The 19349-nt window shown below is 28.6% G+C and overlaps 1 protein-coding gene across 1 annotated transcript in view; it reads left to right on the plus strand.

Annotated features, from left to right (window-relative positions):
- The first annotated feature begins 822 nt into the window (after nucleotides 1-822).
- Nucleotides 823-19349, plus strand: part of LOC126845751 (hemicentin-1-like) — a 142940-nt gene continuing 124413 nt past the window's right edge. The window contains exon 1 of the mRNA XM_050584627.1: nucleotides 823-1259. The gene's annotated coding sequence lies outside the window, so the exon portion shown is untranslated. The remainder of the gene's footprint in view (nucleotides 1260-19349) is intronic.

The following is a 19349-nucleotide window of genomic DNA, read 5'->3' on the forward strand; positions in this document are numbered from 1 at the left end:
TGATGATAAAGATTGCCAAAATTTGGTAACATTTGAAGGGTCACGGGGAAAAAAGATCAATGTCAATTTTTTTGTGAAAATGAGATACTATTTTATTTTTCCCTTTTTGTAAAAGTAAAACGTATTTTTTTCTTTTACTTAAATATATTTTGTTTGCCGACAACATAATATTATGTTTTTCTCTCGCTTAAAGCCTTGTTAAAATGTCGTTTTGTAAGTTAGTAAATTTCAAAAACGGAATTTCAAAAAATTGACATTGATCTTTTATCCCCGGTGACCCTTCATTTGATTTCGATTTTCACATAATGTCATTAACAAACATATTATTATTCCAGTCGAGTTCTCCTTACGGTAAGAAAATATACAATAATCATCATAGCCGATAAACAAAAAGCGTTCATTTTTTTTTTTATATAAACAATAACACGTACAATAAATACATTTTATTTTTTACAGTAGAAATTTGTAGACCAAAAAAAAATGTTTATTCGCGTCTTTGAACAATTTTCAATCTTTAAACGGCTATCTCCTGTACCATATGATTTTTGTAACTATCGACACCTTGGCCAACGTTGTCCAGTTTGTTGAGAAATTGGAATTTCCGATGAACATCATTATTCGTCTCCCCGGTCAGCAACAACCGGCTACCGAGGACAGTTACATAGGGTTCATGTGGCAATCACAAGGCCAGTATTTTGCAGTCACTTGGCTTTGACGCTTGCGCCACCCCATTGGCGCAGGATCGTTTTGGCGCTTCTGGCTGTTTAGCTGTTGTATTCAAAAAACCCAAGCCGACGTTACGCCACTGTACGCGCTCGCTGGTTACACACGACGGACATTCGACACCCAAGCGCAAATCGAAAAAGCCCGGTTAACACGACTGTGAAAATAATATTGTGTTAAATGTTAAAACGTACTCGAGTGTGCATATTTAAATAGATTAAAAAAAAAAAAAAAATTACAAATCGCGAGTTCGGATCGAATACTTGTTTTTTTTTTTTTAAATTTTCGTTTTTATTTTTTTATAATGAAAAATTCTTGAGACAATTTTTGCGTGCGTTACTCGAGCGGTTACGGTCGCTTTGTGTAGGGCTGATAATTTTTTTCCGCGGCTTTACCCCTACGTGTACGGAACTTTGAAAACGCGTTGGACGAAAACAAAAATATAAAAAAAAATTCTAAAGCCACGATGCCATCGCCGCTATGGTCGTGCAACACTTGAGCGAGGCCGACGGGTACGACGGAACGGATAAAAAAAGGTGGGTTTCGATTAACGGTTCGGTTACAACGACGTTATTAATTATACTATCGAGATGATAATTTTTTTTTCTTCAAAATACAGGCGTGCTTACTTGTGTGTTATGTATTGTGTGAGCCGTAACGCGTTTTTGAAACCGACCGACTCGGTAAAGCCCCCGGGGGGCGTAAATGCGTCGAAGAGGGAAATAATTTAAAAAAAAAGAATAATGTGTGTGCTCTAAAACAACTGTATAACAAGCAGTTATAATCCCTTTAAAGTTCTCTCTATTCTGTTTGACGCCGGAATACGTTTTTTTTTTCGAGTGTCTTTATTGTTCCAAGCCGCGCCCGAGTGGTGTTTTATAAAAACAAGTGTTTTTATTGTACGCCGCATAAACATTTCAAACAGCCCATCAACGGTAGACAAGGTATAGACAATGGTGTTTTCTCTTTTGACGGGAAACTGTACTTTCCGGTCTGGTTATGCGGGCTTAGTATAATTTATAATTTGGCGGTTTTAGTATCGAGCCGTTTGTAGTGGAGTAAACGAGGGAAACGACCAAAGAGGAAAATTGCAAATTGCAGCAAGCTTCAGATAATAATTATTGCTAAGACCTAGTAAAATAGTCGGTGTATTATAATGTTATCTCCTGTTGTTTAATGCGGTTGAGAACTTAATCCTGGGCCTAATTTTTATCATTTTCAGCTTGAATGACAGATCACAGAATGTAAATTTTAAAATTGCTTTCTTACGCACATCTATGTATTACAATATGAATATTAAACAACTTTTTATTTTCGTGGGTAACATTATATTGCTCAGAACGTTATATTTTAGGTTCTAATATTTATATTTTTATAACTTGACATTAATAATTATATTATTTAAGTGTGCCTAGAGCTAACTTAGTGATATATTACTTAGATGTTGTCTGTGCTATGTATACGATTACTATAAGTCCATGCGAATTTTTTTGTGTTCCCTCAGAGATCTTTTTTTTTTTAACACAATAACGATATATTAGTGGGTAATAATAAAATGGTTGTATGTTGTATGGTGCGAACAAATCTCATGATTTTTCATGTCGACTGGGTATTACTGTTTGTACAACGAGGAAAACCAACAAATTGCACACACATAAGGAGCTTCTCGAATGTACCACTATTCTAATCCATGCCATTTGTTTTAAAGAAAGAAAGCATACCGGCCTTACGCGCTCTCTGCTCACCGGCTTAGGGTTTTACAATTTGCTGTCCAATTTGAATTGTATTTTGACGTGCTCATTCTTAGCGCATTTCGGTCTCCGGGGACGTTTTGAACCCAAAATGATCAAAACGTGAATCGAATGGGGGTTGAAAAAAGAAAAAGAAGAAAAAAAAACAAATTAAACCTGGTACTTACCGTAAACTTTTGCAATAAATATACCCTGAACTTTAATATATTCTTCGTTATCTACTTCACCACAACCGTAAATACACAAAGGACACTCTATATGCATTGCATTTTATATAATAAAACAACAATAAAATTTGAGAATAAGATTTAAAATATAAATATTTTATTTTTCTTAAAAAAGAGCATGTTTGTCAAATATATTTATATCATGCTTGGGTTCCCTGGATATCCACGGAAAATGCATTTAAAAGTGTTTTGTTTATCGTTTTTTCAATCTCAACAATAAATACCTTTGAAATAAAATAAAATAAATGTATTTTATAAATCGCGGTTACGGTTTGCCGATTTTTCTGTTAGGGTTCCTTTTTGAGAAGTGTTGGTTTCTTCTGTCGATTCAACGAAAAACCGTGTACGTTTCCTATTCACACGGTAATTCCATACCCGAAACTTTTTTTTTATGTACCGGACGTCCTACTTTTGAAAGTAATACAAATGGTTTGGTGTAAAAGTTCCTAAATAGCCCGAAACAGGGCAACGAAATATTTAAATTTAAAAAGTGTAACTACAATAACTAATTTGCATGTATTATAAAAATAAAAATAAAAGACGAGGAAGGTCGAATGCTATTATTTCAACAAATTATTTATAATGCTATTACACTTGACTGTGGGTAATAATTTTCAACTCTTTAATGCCACAACACAATTGCACATTTTACCAGAGAAGAATTGTTTTTGTCTCGAAAAACCGCATCTGCACAATAACTTTTTTTAATATCATACTAAAGACAACAACCATTATTTTTTAGGTATCACCACTACACTGTTGTCTATTACAGTTGAAAATTATGTGGACGCGTTAATCTAGTTACTTGTGTTATATTGTGTTCTTTATAATCTTTCATAATGATAATATATTTTTAGAATTTCCTGCTAATTGAAATTTCATTTCAACATAAACTTATTATTCATACAAAAGTTTTCCAAAAAGATGTCGCATACGCAGCACTACTGAGTGCACAATATGGGGTTTTCTTGTGATTTAAAAGTTGGAAAATAATGAAAGAAACGTATGCGTTTCATACTTAAAAGTTCTTTTGAATTTATTATTATTATCATCTTTGTTATTCTTGTTGTTTTCAACTCTTTACTATATATTATTGTTGCCTTTAAATTAAACAAATCTCACGCCGGAATAAACTTATGAAAATTTTAAATTTGCTCAGACGACTGTTGAGCAGAGTAAAAATCAATAATTGTCCACGGTAGACTTACCGTATATAAACTTTACAGTGAACCCATCCATCATAATATAGAAAATAGTAGCTATCGTTGACAAATAATTCTTTCGTTGCAGATAATGGCGGTCCATTTTTAGCGAATGACAATCGTCAGCAGATTGCATTAGGTTCTATATATATATACACATGTATGTATGGATATACGTTTTTTTCAATTTTTCACCAAGACATTTTTAGTCGTGTCCATTTGTTTATATAGCGCGCTGAAATTTTTTTTCAGACACCTCTTTGTCGTTGTGTACATCTTTTTAGTAAATATCTTTTTGGGGTACAAAGACAACATCAGCTGTGTTCTGAAATGCCTGCAGCATAGACCTATTAATCTATCCGTGGCCTACAATATTCGATTATCTGATTACCGATCCCTGTCAATGTATATTTACTAATATATTTACTTATCAATCGTTCCGAGATATGTTGTACCAGATATGCGTTAACGATTTATGTTCGTTTTAAGTGTCATGCATGTGTTGCGGTACGATAACGCTTGTAACTGGTCATCCAACCTCCACAAGTCGGCTGGAGATGATGAGATAGCTGAATATTGTGCAAAGAGAGAAGAGGAATGTGCTAGGGTGTATACTTTGTAGCTATTTCTCTTGTTGAATAAGTTTTGGTACACTGAACATAGTGTATGCAATTTTGCCGTGCGGTTGCCGGTTGAGTTGGCACATTTGGGTGACTATTGGGCGGAATTTAGAACATTTTTGGATGGATTCATATTTGAGAAAAATAACCACAATATATCTTTTGAAATTAACAATAAAAAAATACATTTAAGTGACTTAACTCATTTTTTGTAGAATAAATGCCAATGTCATTTTGAGTCTACAGATACATGATATTTTTTCGGTTTATTTATTTTAGTTGTCAAATTACATATAGGGTTTAGTGTATTTGCATTATGCGTTTATAGTAGGTACTATTAATATAATATGCGAAATTATGAAATTATACCTACATTAAATTGGGTTGAAGTACATTAAATTTTTATAATTACATGTGACATATATCCGTTAGATACTAAATTAAACATTAAGAATAAAATATAAGACAAATAATTAATGTTAATGTAGACATTTATAACTACAATGCATTGGTACAACATTAAAAATGAGTGTTTTATACAAACTATTGTACACTCGTGCTAATATTTAATTAAATTTATACAAATTACAACTATATTTAATACAAATTATTACAATATTTTAAGTTTTACTCCGTGGCTCGTGATTGTAACAATAACAATATTAATAAACACACGTTAGTATTATTTATTAACTAAAACATTTTTGTAAAACAAATTTTCTTCTCAATGTCATTTAAACTCATTTTGATTTTAATTTGAAGTCAAGCTTCATTTGAAAATAAGTAATAACTAACAACATTTATTTTACTGAAGAGATCATTAAAAATATAACTGAAAATTGACCATAGTCTATACCATTTAGTTAAAAATAAAACCGAATTAATATTAACTGTGCCGTAGATAATTAAACAGAATAACGGTAAATGATATTGTTTTATAACAAGAATATTATTAATTATACATAGTTTGAGACACAAACCAGGTTCTTTTGTGTTTGGATCGAGACTCTGCTTGAATAATTAATTACAGAACTTGAACGACATTTAAGTTACTTGAACCCACAACTTTACTGAAACTCATAAATACCGCAAGTACCGCAGTACACGCAAAAAGAACCTACGACCGAACAAACACGAAAACGAAATAATATAACATATATTATACAACTTGAATGATAATCACTTTGAACATGTCGTTTAGTAGGTATTACCATTGAGTATATATTGTTTATATACTCAATGGTATTACGTACCGTTGTTATAGATAGTTGCCGCGGGTTTCTTTTTAAGTATTAGGTATACATTGTTCGTTACAGGGCCTAATACAATTATTATTTTATAAAAACCATATCGACAAAATTATTCACTTTAATGCGACTCAGTCAGTAATGTCTGTCTGCCGTTAGCGCCGAAGATGGGAACGTTGTCTCCGAAATATGTAATTGCATTTAAGTGAATATTTTTGCGGATAGGATTTTTATTTAATAAATATAAACACCACAATTGACTCTTAACTTAAATTGTATTCTAATAAAATTGTCTCATTCTATTAATACAATTTATGAGCATCGTTCCACTATAACCAGTACTTAAAACAGCGTTTCCTTAATTTTTACTATATAATATATACAGGGTGATTCTTTTATCACGGGCCACTGAACCATCTCATAAGGTTTAAAAATAATTTAAATTTTCATATTTTTGTTATGCAATGCGATCTCAATTTTTCACAATGTTTTTGATTTTTACCCCCCTTCCAACTTAGTTTTTTTTTTTATAGCAACTTTTGAATTTTAAATGGTAACGTATACATTTCATTATCTTTAGAAATTGAGAATAATGTACTAAAAATGTTGACTGGTCAATAACCAGTCTCGGATAACTTTTTTTAAAATTATTTTTAAACCTTATGAGATATTGAGTGACCTATGATAAAATAATCACCCTGTATACATTCGAGTGTGAGTATCGTTATCATCGTTATTATTATTATCATTTACTTCCACTGAGTCAGCTGGTTGGTAATCGCGATTTCGAAAATGTCGTTGTAAAATAGTGCATATAGACGGTGTCATTAAAACTCATTTGTTATTTAATTTATTTAAGTACAAAAGATTTGTATTAAACTTAATGGTGTGTGAAGTCTTTTACTGGTATATACTGGAGCGCAGAGGCAAAACTGGATGGTATTCGACTCAGCGGAAAGGCAAGATTACCGACTGAACGTTTTTACTAATATTATATGGTCTGGTAATTAAAATTTTTTTTTTCATACAAAATATAAAGTGTTCGAATCGTGTAAAGGTAGTATACTACATAGTTTTTGGACAAACATGTATTGAATAAAAATATATTTAAAAAACATGACTTACGGAGCACTTTTTTCTTAATATATTAGAAGTATTCTTTAATACCTACTTTGTTTGTGCTACTAAGTTACAAGTTACAACTAATGAATTTATAAATAAATATATGAATAAAAATTTTAGTATAAATATGTTTATATAGTTTTACCACATTATGCCATATTTATATTTTGATATTGGCATCTAAACATCTAAACAACTGAATCGGAAAAACGACCCGTTTAACCAAGAATTTCTACTCACCCCCCTTAACAGTCGGGTTTTTCTGCTCGAGCGAGTCAGTTAAGTTTATTCGATTTATTAATATTATGACCGTGTACAGACTTTCAAGCGGAATATATTACCAGATACAGGCAAGCGCGTCGTTTCAGATATTTTTTTTTACAGGTCTCCGGTGCCAAATTTTATGGATCTTTATTTTCAGAGTGTGCCAAAAGGTTTTAACGGGTGCCCATTGAATTTTCCTTGAATCCAAAACCGTGTTGGTTTAAAATAAATATGCGTAAATGCACACCCTGTAAGTTACATCAGCAACTCAACTAGGCGCACATCGTTGTTTACTGAGAATTAAGAACCGCAGAGCATGCAAGTGAATAAAGTTGGCCAAATACCGTTTTGTAAAATAAGTTTTGTCACTTCATTATATACCTACGTTGTTTAAATAGTTAACGCTGATTTTCAAGCCGCATCCCACACATGTGATGCGGAAAACGAAAAGGGACTTCTTGTCGGTAAAGTTGATTTCGAGAAAAATGCCAAAACATTATGTCAATTATTTCAATTCGCAAACTTTAAAGCGCAAAAACTTTTTTAGCTACAAGATGATTTTAGTGTATAAACAAAATAAACACATATATTTTGTTCAAACAACAGATAACGAGTTTTAGATTTTTAATTTCGTATACTAGTTAACCACTCATAATGTCACTAAACTCAAATAAAAATAACTGATATGTAAGTTGAACACAAAACGCGCCTCTTGACAAACAAAAAGTTTAATTAAAAGCGAGATACTATAAAATTCGATTCTAATGGATACATTCAGACATTGTCGGGTTTGGTAAGTTTTCGATACACATACACGACAGGTAAACATTGAGATGTCTATTGGAAATTTATAATGATATATATATATATATATATATATAAGTGTGAATTCAACACGGTGATAAAATTTAAATGTAGAAGTGTTTGCTCCACATTAAACATTAAAGTTTTATTCGTAAATTCCCATGTTATTTACCGACTTTATATTAATTATCTGTATATAGTAAACAAAACTGTTGAGTTCCATACAGTCAATTTGTAAAATTGCCAATTGCATATTTTCAAATTTAGAAATTAGAAACTAACTTATTAAATTTTTTTTTTTTTACTACTATTATATTTTTCAATGACGAAAATCCGGATTTTTTAAAAAGACGCAACTAAAACACTTAAAAATCTTATTTATTATTATAATATAAAGCTTTGTACCTAAGTACAATTTTTTTATGAAAGTTAAAAAAAAAACGCTTAATTTTGGCTATTGAGTGCATTCAGATTTCTGATTCCGGATTTTCGGCTTTCAATAAATTCAAACTCCAAAAGCAGTTTATCTTTTTGGTGTTGTGTTTTATTTTTAAATTTTTATCAAAAATATTTTACTTACATACACAGCTTTATACTGTAAAAATATTTAATACTTATACGATTTTTAAGGGGCTTAAATAGCGTTTTTTTTGTGAAAATCAAAATTTTCAGATTGTCATCACTAATTTTTTGTTTTAAATTTGATTTTATCTACCTAAAAGAAAATAAATTTGCGCTTGTATTGAAAAAAAACATTTATGTCGCATACCGGTGTCACAAAAAGGGACTATTCGAGTTCAGATTTCATTACAACCGAAAATGTAGTATGCTATGAATTTTAAACAACAAATATAATTGATTTTGCTTCTCTTATTTTTTTTTTTTTTATGTATCGCACAACTGGGAGGGAACTGTTTTCTTCCAGGCGGCATCGTTTATTATTCCAATCAACAGTTAATTAAACAAAAAACCCGGTTTACTCTGAGCGAGGTGGGCTCACAACAGGTATATACACAACAACAAAACAATAATTAACACAATTAATTACAATCCACACGTCTTTGATTTATACGCCTCTTCTGAGGCAGTGGCACAGCACTCCCCCATTCGGTGCACCCGCCGTTCCCCTCCGACTCTGTCTTTCGTCTTCCTCTTTAATATGTCGTCCACGATGCCGGTGATGATCTCCATTTGTGTTCAGATTCTACCATGTATTCCACCACTCTGTGTCCGGAGTCCAGACCATGCTTAACACAGTTTCCATTGACACCACCACCGATCACACACGAAAAACGTGTGCTCACCGTCATCCCCTGGGATGATGATTGTATACTACAGTCCTCTTTTGTTGGTCTCTACTCCAACATGTCCGACGGGCGTCCAGGGCCCATCACAGCCAGATCATCAGCAGAATTGGGTTGACCTAAAGTCAGTCGTTCGGTCATCTATTGATAGTAAACAATGATTTGTCTGTAAAATGTTTAGTGGGAAATTTAAAATGTCGTTCGTTTGCAAAATAAATTCAATCAAGTCTATTTAATTGAGTTCAGAGATGTTATGAGAATCACTGTAACACATATCTCGTGTTAGAGGAGTAAGTATAGTGTCTGGGAGAGCAAATCTATATAGTACATATTTTGCCAGTTAAATTGTCAATATTAACCAGTTTTGTACAAAAAATTTGGCATGTGATTTTTTTATTAAATACACTGAAAGTTTAGAGATTATAAAATAATAACGACAAAAAGCTTGTGGAGAGTAAGTCGATTATAAATTATGAAATACTACGTGGATAAGGTATCAATTTTCGAATAATAAATATAATTTAGTTAAATTATATTTAGAAAAAACTTAAGCAACTTATGGTTATATGTAATAAAATAATATTTGTTCAAAGCAAAGTTAAATGTTTACACTTATGAGTTATAAAATATAATTGGAATATGATGAGTAGTTTTATTAAAACTCGAAACTCAGAATTTCAAAGTTTAAACAAATAATCGTGTCATTATGAAATTGAAAACAAAAAAAGGAATAACAAAGTAGCGCCAACATACATAAAATTGTATGCATTATTCCACTTGAATTGTAATAAAAAAAATAAACAAATAAATTTAAACGTATGATTGATTAAATGAATTGACTATTTTTTCTTATTTAATATATTATAAAAAACTAATTGTATTGAGGTTTAGCATAGAAAATATGGAAAAAAAAACACAAAAATCCCTCATAAATAACTTAAGTATGAATAATAATTAATGAACATCCTAAATTATATTTCAGTGTAGACGAGAGAGTTGTGATAACAATATTTGTGTAATTTTAATTAAAAAAGTTGTCTATTATACAAATTATTCAATAACGCTTCACGTTTTATGAGTACATTAAAAAAAAAAAGGAAGTTCAAGTTTTCTTCTTGGTATGTATAATTTTACGCTTCAAATACGTTGTGCGATTTTAATAATGTCGTCAGTTATTAGGGTACATAATTTGTCATGCTTGACTGACGTTTAATAATTGATATAATGAACATTGTAGAATAATTTTTACTATCGCTGCGTGTTCTTATTTTTTTGCGGACTATATCACAAACATAAAGCGAGTTTAAACAATATAAACAATCCTAATTAGATTAAAAAGTAAACATTTGTAATAAAAATTAAAACAATTACTACTATGCACAAAGAACTACATACACATATCTTAGTAAAATAACATTATGCTAATTGCAAATATTAAGTCAAGTTCTCATTGTATTATTTTGCAAACAAATATTTATATTTATCAAGGAAGTAATTTATGTATCAAACCTAAACTATCATTTAGAAAGTTTACCAGACGGTCCGTTCTAGTTTAACATATTTCAAGCTTAACATTAAACTCTCTTTTTTCCTATGTATGTATAAAGTGTCTGGTCGTGATCAATGTATTACTGTAAACTTATGAGAACTATAAGGGATCTTCTTTTACTGTTTCAAAGTCTCAGATACGTATCAAAACGATTTTCTTGATGCGTTTTTTTCAAAGACTATAATGGCCTTTACCAGAAAACAAATTTTACACTTGAGAATAGTTTAAGTTGAAATATGACAACAGGCAAACCAGCTAACCTGCTACAAACAATACTTCTAAGCTAATACATTTACACCCAAACAAAATATAATTTATAAATGCCATTAACTTTTTACAAACTTGACAGCCACACTTTACAATATAGTATATTATACTATTTTTCCGTGACTTTATTGTGCCATCAGCGGGTGGTCGATGGTCGTTTTCCTTGACCAGACAGAGTGAAAAGTGTAAACACACAAGTTGAAATATGGGTAGGTTCTCTTTTTGATTTTTAGCAACCAAAAAAAGAAGCATTTTTCAAGATATTAAATAACTAATAATTTATTTTCATAACCTTACTTGTAGACATAAATAAAACGTTATTAACAAATATATGTTCATTGCTCCTATTGAGTGTAGTATATGATACATAGATAAACTAATGTATAGTGATCTACAATCTAAGAGTAGCCTCTCCCGCCCTCAAAAACGTATAGGATATTTAAAGTTCCCTAAAAAAGAACAATCAACTTTTTCTTTTACCGTATTTAATTTTTAATGTTATTTACTTAAGGCTTGTTTATTCATATTCGTTTGTCTATCGTTTTATTATTATTTTCATTACACTGTATAGATTTTAGTAGGATAAATAATAGTGTAAGGAGTCTTTTAATTTTACCATTATAGTAGATCTTTTATCTAACACTATCACTTGAATTACTTAAATCATTTGCTTAGCCTAAACAATAAAAGTTAATTTTTACCAGTATATTTTATAATCAAGTTTTTATTAAGATTTTAACGAAGTCAATCATCTTACAGAGGAAATGATTGGTATGAAATTCCGTATGCTCTGCAAACATTAATTGTGGGGTATGGAATACAAATTTGTGAGTGAACCTTCAAGGGAATAAAGATATTATAATGATTATGTTCTCATTCTGTTTGTAGCCTGACGAGCTTGATTTGCTCCAGTTTCCTTGCTTGTCACGTTTTCATTTTCATCGCCATATTGATTAATTACAAACAAAACTAGTCTACATTAATTAACCAGCATAGATGGTAGAAGCATTATTATCGATCGGTCATCTAACGCCGTGTTTTGGTCTTACAATTATTGTACTAACAATAATAGTATATTAGTAACCTACCAAACGCTTGGAGTAAAAAATAAAAATAGTTGTATAAATTAAGCTTTAAAAGTCTTGCAATAAAAATATAAAAAAAATAATCAAAATTCGAACCTAATCTTGAACGTAAAATCAAACCTAACTATATGTGAATACAACATGTATATTCTCTTCTAGTAAGTGCAGCGAAGTCAAATATAAATGCAAGACAGGGTAATTCAAATATTATTTATTATACATTTAATATAATAATTATTATGTAGGCTTCTGTAGGGTTATATCTTATTTCAGGAGAGCTTAAGAGCTAGCTGTTAGTCAAATTATAATAAGATGTATATCACAAAATAAATATGTATCACCATAACTGTGTCGGTAATCTATTCAAGAATACAATTTATTTCATGTTTAATAGGGGTGAAATTAATATAATGACTTATAATATTTTGTTTTTATTTTATATATTTAAATAAATTATTTGTTCGCATTCCGTTTGTATTTTATCGCAACTGACTAATATTTCACTGTCCGTATAATCTACAAAAAGGAGTGACTATTAAGAATAAGCTTTATATAATTTTTTATTTTGAATTATTTAAATTTTAAATAATATAATTTATTGTAACGATAACAAGTTAAACGGTTTATTTCTAATAGCAATGACGTGGGGTTAAAATTTAGTGTGCTATATTTGTATATACGTTATTATTTAGACAGCAGTTAAAGTTTTCCAATGTATTATAGTACCGAAGTCCGGATTATTTGAGGAGTATCTCTTTCAAAAATACCCATTTTCTTATATGTTCTTTAAAAACGAACTTTAAAGGTAAATTTTTTTTTGGCAGTTTACCTTAAATTTATTGACTTTAAATAATGTACTACAGTCTACATTATATACTATGTAGAAATAGTTATATATAGTACAATTGCATTATATTATAATATCATTGTAATTATTCGAGTAATATTCATTATATTAAATTACTACTTAATTTGTACCTTGTTCGTAGTGTCATAAAATTGAATAGTTACTGTTATGAGTTTAAATATAATAAGTAAAACATTTGAATACAAATATATTTCATCGTGTATTGAATAAAATCTGGCAAAATATTTAATTTATATATTTTTACAAGTATAAAACATAATTTATGTCGGTTGACGAAGTAATTATAATATTTAAATTCATATCACGTAAATTTGTTGTGTTTAAGTTTGTGTAAGAATAAATGTTGAACTAAAGACATACATATTCACTTAGGTGGTAGCCATATGAATCTTTCTACAGCTTTATTTACAGTAAATATTTAAATTCAAGTAAAAAAATCTTAATCCCGTATGGTGAAATATGGGTGAACAATTTTGATAATTTAAAAAGCATTACCAAATCGAAAACAATAATTTCAAATAAAGATTACAACACAAATATATATCCAATCTAATAATACTATCAAAGCAAGTCATTATTTTTAAGAAATTCATAAGTTCTATCATTTATATATAACACATGTGTGTCAGCATTTCACACTAACACGCTTCTATTATTTATAAGATATTAAATATAGTATTATAATTTAAAATTTTAATACCTACAACAATTCAGCAATTTTTATATTATCGTGGCTCCCTTAAAAGATAAATTATTTATCATATAATTATTTAATATGATATTAATATTGTTTTATTTCAAAATAGTACTAATTTCATTGTTTATGTTTGTCATTATAACTTTAATAGCGAATAATACTCGTACTTATACATAGCAAATAGTACATTTTATGTTTTCTGACATAAGATATTCAAAATTCATAATAAGTATTACTATGATAACATGATACATTTAAATAAATTACGCTTATACCTAATATAGTACACTTTTTATATTTTTGTTTTTTCTGTGAAAACTTTAACTATTATTTAATTATAACTCATGAAACTAATCTGTACCCACCCTTGTGGCATTCGAAGGAATAAATAATATGCCCGGTCAGCTATTATGTGTTTTTTTTATTTGTTTAATATTTAGTTTTTTTTTATTGTAATGGATGGTATTAAAATTTTAAGTTTACAAAAAAAAAAAGGGTAGCCTGACGATATTCGTAAAAACCTCAAATACGAATTAAAGAATACATTTGTTTTTTTAGAGGCAACTGAACGGGTCACATAGTATTAATTATTATTCTAGGTACCTGAAATAATATTGTTTTTTCCTGTCAATTTATTTGCATAACCCCCTCACAAAAAAAAAAAAAGGAAAAGTACAAAACCAACAATACAAAATACTGTGAAAAAAACTCAACAAAGCGCTTATTAAACTTTAGCTGAACCATATAAAACCGTATATGTTCATTTTATTTTTAATGTGCATTCGATAACTTTATTCTATTGTTTCATTACTAGATATTCGAGTATGTATTGCTAAGTATAAATAATCTTTGATCACATATTAAGCAAATAAATAAAATCAAAATACAGTATATATTTACACATATTTTTTCCTGTATGAATACTTATGCTTATGTTGTATACATAATTTATGCTTTCCTTTTTAGTTGAAAACAAAAACTAATTAAAAAATTGTCAAGATTTTTAAGGGGTCGTTGTGTGTAGAAAAATAACTTTTGGAACCCTAATATTATCAACCTTTGTGTATTTATTTTAGTCGCTAATAAAAGGTAAAAGAAAAATGACGTTCTGAGAAAGTGACTGCGTCGATAACCAATCTAGTTTTTTGAATTTTAAAAACTTTTAAATTATTTGTTTAAAATTGGTTACCGAGAAGTAATTTCTTTCGTCAAGGCATTCTCATTTTAATAGTTTTTGTTTAGAGTAAATATATGCAAGTAACCGTTTGAGTTTGAAAAGTTTCTCTACAATACTATGGACTTCGTAGATAAACATTTTTAATTTAACAATTTTAAATTATCTTTCATCTTTAATTATAAAAACAATTTTTGTTTACCGCAAGATTTTATTAAAAACAAATTTAAAGTGTCTTCTAAAATTTCGTAGACTGTATATAGTGTATATTAGGTTTCTATAATAATTAATAAATAGTTGCAATGTTTTATAAATAATTATTTTAATTTAAATGAATCTTTAAAATAATATGTAATCAAAATGCACTCATGAGATGAATAATGTAATGTTTTCTGTTTGACACGAATACTACATATAAAACCAATAGGTATTCCAATTTATACCAAATAGCTTTTAAATAAAATGTAAACTCCAGTCAAATAAAAAAAAAGAATTATAAGTTAAATATAATCTGTAAAAAACAACAATTCAATAAGTTTCTATAATATTAAACACTAGTTAAATTTTTAGACGAGCTAATTTTTTGTTTAAGACGGTGAGAACCTTTTCTGCGACAAACGTAAGAAATTGTATAATAATATAATATATAATATAATGATGTATAACTATTTAAAATCAAAATAATTCCGTTTAAAACTTTTTAAACTAGCAGCGTTGATGATTGGTATGTCGTTATAATGTAAGGTGATGAAATAAATTGCAAGGAGATCGCCATCGCAGAATTTTAGTTTGTAGTCTTGTATCAAAATAGTTTTTATAACCAAATTGTTAAAATTATATATTAGCGACGGGTGAGAACTTAAGCTAAGTAACCTATTGTTACTGTCAGAAACTCTTTTTAGAAAACCCAACCTTTTGTTGAAATAATTATTTAATGTAAAGTTGCTTGAAAGTCCATTCCAATTTCATTTTTATTTGGCTTTTACTAATTTTTTCTTATTCATTAAACTAAAATGTATTGTATGTTTATAGATTTTTTTTGTTTTAAAAATAAAACATTATAATATAATATTAGTAATCAGTTTCATGACGATTTTAATACCTATGGTTATTACACTACTATCTTATCAATATATCAACACTAAAGGCTGATCGAAACTAATTTTTGAATGTAGGCTCAAACAGTGAAACAATTGTATCTGTTATTTTATCAAAGATAATAATTGCAGTTCTCAACCAAATGGGTCAAGTGAAAATGAAAAATGTTTTATAGAAATAACCAATTCGACAATTTTTTAATTGTACTTTTATCAATTTTGGTTGCCAATATTTTACTTCACGTCACAAAAATGAGGGTATAACAAAAAAAATCTGATTAATTGGGTAAAATTAAAGTTGACAAATAATATATGGTGATTATTTAAAAGATAAAAGACTCAATCAGTAGATATTTTCATTATTTAGTAAGTTTTTTTAAATCTAATTATTTATACTATGTTACAAAATAAAATTTAAAAATGCATAATACATTTATTCAATATATAAGAAAAAAATTATTAAATTGATTTCTTTTAAAAATTAAAATTAAAGAATTGAGCTTAGTAAATTGGGTATGCATTCATACTAACTTGAGTCGAGTGAATAAAATATTATTATTATTCAACTTATTGAGTTAAATAATTATTTAATTACATGTTCTATTGTAAGTTCAATTAATAAATGGTTTACCTAATTTGGAAAAAATTAAAATCAAATACTAAAATTCCTTTTTATTAAATGCCATAAAAATACAAAACATTATGTTTGTTGAAGTGTGACATTTTTAATAATATTAAGTAATAAATTCAACAATTTTTTAATGAATCTTAACTGTACAACGTGTTAAGATGGTATACGTTCTGTAAGGCACAATAATTTATGACTTTGTACAACTTTCGGTATTTGGAAAACTTCCCATTTTTCGGGTTTTTATTTATATGCTAACTCGATTTTTTTTATCGAATATTATTTTAAGTTTTATACATCTGAGTTTTAAATTCTGAATATTTATGTGGACCTAATTTGTAATATCGTTCCCAAAATCTACATGACCTTGTTAAAAAGGAAAACAACAAAGTTCATTTAATTTCCCTTCACGTAGCACTTTTGTGTTTTTCTCTTATTATCTACGCTAGTCTTAGATTGATATCTGAGTTTAAGACAAAAAATATAATGCCTTTTTCATTTAATTATTTGATTACAATATTAATAATAATGTCAGCAGTTGCTTTTGATGTACATGTCAGAAAATTCTTATGTTTTTTAATTTTAATTTACAACAATTCTCAATTTATCTTATGTTTTTATTTATAAGACGCCCCCTAACGTGCCTACCTAATCATTTGTTTGATTGATTACTTTTTTTTAAGTAAATCTCAAATGCAAGCGTGAGGATACAAAAATAAAAAAAAATATGTTTTCAATGGATTCATTTAGCAAAAATTCTTATTATATCCAATGTGGTTTTCTTTGAACAATGATTATGATTATTGTAATAATAGTATTATAATTGCACACCAATTTATGAATAAGGATAGAACATTTGTTTTTATTACTTTTCTTGTATTATATTTTTGTACATATATTATATTTTATATATATTGTATATTGTACAACTTTCACGTTTAGAGATATTGTTTTTCCCCCTTGAGCCATGTTACATTAACATTTTATTTTCCGTGTATTCTAAAGTTTTGTATACGTTTGCTTGGTATTCCAGGCGGCGTAGTAAAAAAAAAAATGCTTGGAAACAAATTCAACACAGTTATCATTAGCATTACGGTCATGTAGCTACTAGCTGGGTTGTGGCGGGGAACAGGCGGAAGGGCATTACTATCGCTTCATCCTGGTCCAATAAAGATCACTTTTCTTGTTAACACTGGCCCATGGCATAGTTCTCGGCAGGCTTATTTCGTTCAGATGTTGGAATTTGTATTTTCGTTTTGCTACGAGTCTTGTTTTTACCTAGTTCGTGCTTACAATTTAAAAAAAACAATTTTAAATAACTTTAGCTACACATTTCACCGGTACAGCTATTCAGTCGAAGCATTTTTTTTTGTTTACCATTTCAAAAAGGATATTTTTTCATAACCTGATAATTCATGATTTTACTAAAAACGATTGTGGCGGCACGGATATTTATAAAAAAAAAATTTACATTTTTTATTTATAACTTCTCGAATAATTTAAATAGGTGTTCAATCATAATTTGTTTATTTAGGTACCTATCAGTAGTACCTATTCAAAAATGATATTTTATAAAATTTTATTCATTGTTAAATAAACTCAATAATTTACTCCACGAAAAATAATAATCCTTTATTTGAAATATAGCGGCAGCGCTACTCCAAAAAGCAGAAGCTTGTGACTGGGTGCAAATAATTCTAATATTATATACACTGTATATACGTACTATTGTTCAGTTTTTAGTTTGAATAAAAAAATAAATTGTACAAAACATTCAATGAAGACTTCAAAGCTACAGACTCAAATAGGGTAATAAAACAATGCTCAAAATAAAATTAACAATGATGTAATGAACTCGAATTATTCCTATTTTTAATATAAAAAGGAAAAAATATCAAGTCTCTTTGTGTTTTTTCTTGTTATAAATTTTATAAAAAATACTACCGAAAAACACTTAATATATTAATATAGTTTACCCAGACAAATGTTAAGTAAAAATTAAAAAATATTACATATTTTCTTTGGTTGTAACGCATAAATAACTTATCTGTACTGTGTACACAATTTGTTTTTAGTGTACATGTACAATTTCAAATTTGTTCGTCAAATATTATTTTATAGTATCATAACAAATATTACACAACTACCGCTCGCCAATAAGCCCAATTAAAATTAAACAAACGTATTCAATTTAACGGTGTATGTGTTATTGATTTTAATGTTTGGTAATACTTAGGGTAGCACGCGAATATGAAGCAGGTGTTTCTGACGGTCGTTAGAATTCAAACTATCAACGAGTTCAGATAAATATTGCCATAAGGTATTGTGTAATTACATTACCATTGCAGTAGGTCAGAATATTTTAATTTAGAATTGATATTTTATACGTTCACGAACATGTTAGCATATAATTGATTTTATAGAAAAGTGATCAATTTAAAAAAACATTGCAATAGGTGTAAGAATATTTATGATAAAAAAAAAGTATTGAACAAAATGATTTGTCTTCTATATTGACATTTATACTACATGTTATATTGTCATATTTTGAATACTGTATGCTGCGATGGAAGTTGATAATGTTATATTTGTTTTTATTACCGTTTTACCGATTTTATTAAATTTCTATACATCACTACGTTATGTATTTATTTGTAACTAACGTTCTATTGTTCTGTTACCGGCTATCTATTTCAGGCTAAGTAGTATCCGTGAATGTA

This window comes from Adelges cooleyi, unplaced genomic scaffold (genome assembly GCF_023614345.1).
Source record: "Adelges cooleyi isolate 19-005CV unplaced genomic scaffold, UGA_ACOO_1.1 ACOO_flye_CR_arks_rails_tigmint_CR_PRNA_8, whole genome shotgun sequence".
NCBI classification, from domain to species: domain Eukaryota; kingdom Metazoa; phylum Arthropoda; class Insecta; order Hemiptera; family Adelgidae; genus Adelges; species Adelges cooleyi.